Raw genomic sequence first — 5,792 nt, 5'->3', positions numbered from 1 at the left:
ATTGTATGCTGTGACTTGAGACAAATAGCAAGACATTTTTAGAAAAAATAAAAAACAAATATATATATATATATATATGTATGTTGTTGAAATAAAATAAACATTATAAACAACTGAAATCAAATCTATAATAAAAATGTATCAGTTTTCAACATTTCAAATGTTTGTTGAATTTAAGTTGAAGTGCTAAAATAACTCAAACTAATAAATAAAAAAATTAACGAATAAATAAAACTTAAATTCTAATTCTAAAACTTAAACTTAAATTCTAGTTATAAATTATAATAAAATCTAATTCAAAAATGAACAAAAACTAATTAAACAAAAAAATGTATTTAAAAACTATAACATTGTTATAACACAGATACATTTATATGCATAAAGAAATAAATATTATATTATTAATATAAAATTAAATGTTATCATATAATAATTATGAAATTACACACTTTATTTCTGCTTTTTGTCTGATTAATTGTTCAGTAATTAATCAAATGTAATTGTGTGTGTGTGTAGAGTATAGTGTATATAAAGCATTATATAATATATTTTATATATTTAATAATAATGTGTGTGTGTGTGTGTGTGCGTGTGTGTGTGTGTATCTCTGTGTGTGTGTGTGTGTCTGTATCTCTGTGTGTGTGTGTCTGTGTGTGTGTGTGTGTATCTCTGTGTGTGTGTGTGTGTATCTCAGAGTCTGCTGGATGTGTGTGTGGACGTGAGTTCTGGTGTCCTGATGTCCGGGAGCAGAGTCGTTCTCTCCGCTGAAGCCGGAAAACCGCAGCAGCTCTGGAACGTCACGAGTGACGGGATCATCCGGAGTCACGCCAGACCAGAGCTCGTGCTGGAGGTCAAAGGTCAGAGAGACACTCAGATACAGCTGATCTCAGTCATGTTTGTTTCCAGAAGCTTTACTTTCACTGTTCCTCAGCGGAGGAATGATCTTCACAAGCCTCCAGAACATCTCACATCTTCTGAGGAGCCTTTATTTCTTCAGCTCTCAATCACTGCATTATATGTGTGGAGCATTTCACTCTCATCTTATTACTGGAGATACAGAGCGACCGCTGAGATTTATAGCATTTTATGTCAGTATCTGCTGCACTGTACTGTTATAAAGATATGTATCAGACTATACGAGTCATAAAAGCCTGATGGAGCAAATATGATGCAAAACATAAAACAGACACTTTTTTATATTTTGTAATCAGACAATCTTCTGAAGTTTGAACCAAGAAATAGATAAAAAAATAAAAAAATAATTCTAAAGGCTCAACAAACTGTTCAATTATACAAAAAAGTCTAAAGGGTCAGTAAACTCTTCATGATAGAATAAGCATGTTTGAATTTTTACATAAATATCGTGTGACACTGAATGACAATGTAACATTATTTCAACCAAATTGTAACATTTTATTCTCCAAAAACGTATTTGGAACCTTCCAAGTAGACACTTTACTTACATTCAGTGTGCTTTCTATGAACATATAATCACTTTTGTACATTTCTTTTGATCTGTAATTATGTTTGAGTTGTATTTGAGCCAGAATATTCCTTAAACAGCCTTCATAACTGATGACATAAACTCATTAAGTGTTTTCTTAAAAACAAAGCCTCCTCATGAATCCACAGGACTGATGTTAAAGTTGTGTTTGGCAGCATGAGCCTGCAGCGCCACCTGCTGGATGAAAAAGTTTTGCATAAAGAATGTTTGATGAGCCATTATTATTTTCTTTTGCATTGTGACATTTAAGCACTTTATGCAAAAAAAAAGAAATAAAAATCATGACAGTGTTTTCCTTTCTATGCTCTCTCTCGGTTTCTCTGCAGGAGGTCAACAGTTCGACAAACACCAGATTATTCTGAACGAATTCCACGCAGACAAACTGAATCAGCGCTGGTCTCTGGAGATCCTCTGAGCTCTGCTGCGGAGCTGCGCCAGGGGGACCGGTGCCCTGTGAGGCGGCTGCACCAGAGGGACCATCAACTGTGGAAATCTCATTCTCATGACAGCCAGTGGATTGAATATGACCATAATCCACTGGACATCGTGCTATTATTTTTCTTTTTTTTTCAAGAACTCTCAGATTTGAGCGCACACTTGAACAATAATAACTATTTTCCTTTGTGTAAGTTGCATGAACGTACCTGTTTGGACATTGATCTCAGCTGTATTAAAACGCAAGGCTTGTTTGTTCTAGTCACTGAGACGTGTGATCAGCTCTGTGCTGATTGGCTGTCAGGGTTAGGGATTGAGGTGTGTTTTCACGGCACAAATATAATGTACAGTATGTGGAAAATAATGTGTTTTTTTAACCTTAAACCGCATAAACACATTTCATTACACCAAATACACCAAATAATGTTATTTTTAGAAGCATCATATGACCCCTTTAAGACGCAGACGCGGTGCTGAAGCGATGCATAGAGGTCGTCTGTCCTGTGTAATTGCTGTCAGCTGCTCATACACAGACGATATAATGAGCATTCAGTAATTAACCTCAAATCTTACATAAGAAACTCAGCGCCAGCATTCAGAACAGAACAGAGCACAGATAAGCCGCCGTCTGTTCTGAGACGCCACCAGAATTAGAGAAGTATCAGAATAAACACTACTCACACGAATATAACAATCAGTTCTTAAAGTAATGAATGCAGTGTGTCTTTAATGATAAAATCATTTCTGATCTCTTCATTTCAGCTGAATTAAGACCCGCCCTCTCCTGCTGACCTCTGAGAATCAGCCAATCAAACGCAGCCTCTGTTTTCAATCAGCCAATCAGATTAAAATGCATCCAAGGAATCCTGTTTCTGCCACTGAATAAAAAGTTTAAAAAGTAATTCTGACTTTTTATCTCACAATTTTTCTCAGAATTGCGAGATTTAAACATAAACTCACAATTGCGAGGAAAAAAAGTCCAAATTTTTTTATTCCGTGAGAAAAACTCAGAATCAGGGTTAACTAAAATTAAAACTGAAACCATAAAAAAATGAAATAAATGTTATCTGAAACAGAATAAAATATAAAAACCTTAAAACTAGTTTCCAAGGCAACATTTCTCATTTTCATTGATGCACAAAAATAATAAAAACTAAAACAGAATTACTAATAAACTAAGAACTAATAAGAATGAGAAACACACAACAGAATTACTAAAACTTTAACTAAAATTATCATGAAAGCAGAAAAAATAAAAATAAAATCTAATTCAAAATATGCAGAAACACAATTTCTAATTGCACAATTATGAGAAATCACGATCATTTGTAGATGCAAAAAATATTGGAGAAGGTTTTATAGTGTTTTTAAATATTTATGTATTCTTTTATTATCGAAGCAGAATCTGTAAGGTTAAATAACGTAATAATTTTAGAGTTCATTTTATCTCACAGTTCTGATGTTTTTCTTGCAATTTTATAACCCTAACCCTAAACCGGTCAAAGACGAAAAAGGGTTTAAGCATAAAAACAATAAGTGTAATACTGCTTTAAATTATTGTTATTTTTCCCCCCCAATTATTTTTTAATTATGTTTAATTTGATTGCAATTTTGTTTTTGTTTTTCTGAGCAAAAAATAAATATCATACATTTTCCCCTGATTTACAGAAGAGCCACTAAAATATCATTCAGAGTAACAATCTTCTCAGGCATATTTACAACAAAAATAACAACTAATTACTTTCACCCCGAATACTAATCAGTTGTAATTTTACATTTTTAAAATGTGCCACTATCCTCGGTTTCGCCCGTTTGTCAGCAATCATTTTTACTCATTTAAAACACAATAAAAGGTCATATGCTCTCTTATTCTTTTATATATTTTAATATGTACACGCCAGAATAAACATGTTTCAATTTTTACATAAATATCGTGTGACACTGAATGACAATGTAACATTATTTCAACCAAATTGTAACATTTTATCCTCCAAAAACGTATTTGGAACCTTCCAAGTAGACACTTTACTTACATTCAGTGTGCTTTCTATGAACATATAATCACTTTTGTACATTTCTTTTGATCTTAACGTCTTTGACCCTCACACTGAGAGCTGAGAAACACAAGAACTGTGAAAAAAGTCAGAACTGTGAGATAAATTACCGATGCAATTACCATCTTTGTTTTTTATTCTGTGGCGGCAACAAAACGAGACAAAAACTCAGAATTATACATTTAAAAAAAAAAAAAAACTCTGGGAACACAAAATATTTTTGGAAGATGTAATACCCTCATATTTTAGCCAGAAGCAATGTTATTTTAGAAAAACATCTTAATGCTGGATTAGTTTCAGCTTGTGTCTTCTCCAGATGTTAACTGATGGACTGGAGTGTTTACTTTTTATCAGGTCTCGTTCTGACGGCACCCATTCACTTCATTCACTGCAAAATTATCATTTTTGGATGGACTGTCGCTTTAAGAATGGTTGGCTCTTGATGAGCTGGTGTTTAATGAGAGTGGAGAGTTCTGATTGCTAATTGATTACAGCACTGGTTTGTGAAGCTTCTTCAGCCGTTCAGTCATGAGATGAAGGATTGCGTCTGATGATCTGAAATTACCGTTTCATGATCATTCTGTCGTCAAGTACTTAATCTGTGCCTAAAAACCTGAAACATACACCTCTCAAACACTTGAAGTCAGTCACTTTTTAAAGAAATTAATACATTTATTCATCAAGGTCTCATTAAATCGATCAAAAGTGACAGTAAAGACATTTCTAATGTTATAACAGATTTCTATTTGAAATAAATGCTGCTCTTCTGAACTTTCTATGCATCTGTGAATCCTGAAAAATCAAATGCGTCACGGTTTCCGCACAAATATGAATGTTTTCAACACTGATGATGATAATCAGAAATGTTTCTTAGAATTAGAAAAAGATCATGTGAAAAAAATAGTATTAATGTGTTATATTTTATATTATATAACATTTTAGATTGTTACATGTTATATTAAATTATACTGTTACATATTATATTATAATATTATATTGTAGCAGTCAAAAATTTGGAATAATTAAAACCATTTTTAAAGTATCTTCTGCTCACCAAGGCAATATTTATTTGATCAAAAATACTGTACAAAACAGTAATATTGTAAACATTTACACTTTTTTTTAAAGCAGTGTTCTAGTATATTTTAAAATGTAATTTATTCCTATGATGCAAACTGGATTTTTAGCATTTTCGATCAAATAAATGCAATCTTTGGGAGCAGAAGAGACTTTCAAAAACATTTGTAAAAAAAATCATAATTATTACAAACTTTTGACTCAAACTTTTATTTTTCTCTGTGGATCTAACAAAGAGAAGGTTTGCATAAATATTTTTGCATTATTTTTTGAGAAACACCACATTTAAGAGAAAACTGTATTTTCATCTCAGTGAAATTCTTTCAAACGGTGACGGACGGGAACATTGTTTTCTGTTTGCTGACAACGACCGTCCAGTTCTGACAGCAGGAGGAAGGTGACAGGAAGTGCACTGTCCTGCAACAGGAAGTGTCACTGAGCCCAACATTCCGTGAGCCACAATGGCTGATAGTTTCCACACAGTGAGTGCGCGACAGATGGATTATCAGGGAACAAAAGCCTCTTTATCTGCGTCCAGTGTGCTAATGCGCTTTTGTGTGGCAGGTAAAGGTGTGAGCTGCTGAGTGCGTGTTTGTGTTCAGAGCTCATCTGAATGAGGAAAAACTGCTGATTTAAATTCCAAGAATATTTAACATTTTTACTGTATTTTTGATCAAATAAATGAAGCACTGGTGAGCAGAAGAGACTTTTTTCAGAAACAT

The 5,792-nt window shown here is 33.2% G+C and overlaps 1 long non-coding RNA gene across 1 annotated transcript; it reads left to right on the top strand.

Moving 5' to 3' along the window:
• Positions 1-678: 678 nt before the first annotated feature.
• LOC107570170 (uncharacterized) lies at positions 679-2,196 on the top strand. The gene is made up of 2 exons (XR_001606999.1): positions 679-857; positions 1,831-2,196. It is a non-coding gene; the product is annotated as an uncharacterized lncRNA (long non-coding RNA).
• Positions 2,197-5,792: the final 3,596 nt, after the last annotated feature.

Source organism: Sinocyclocheilus grahami, unplaced genomic scaffold (assembly GCF_001515645.1).
Source record: "Sinocyclocheilus grahami isolate Dianchi unplaced genomic scaffold, SAMN03320097.WGS_v1.1 scaffold1423.1, whole genome shotgun sequence".
NCBI lineage: Eukaryota > Metazoa > Chordata > Actinopteri > Cypriniformes > Cyprinidae > Sinocyclocheilus > Sinocyclocheilus grahami.
The sequence above is the reverse complement of the archived record's forward strand: the minus strand, read 5'-3'. Positions and strand labels throughout refer to the sequence as shown.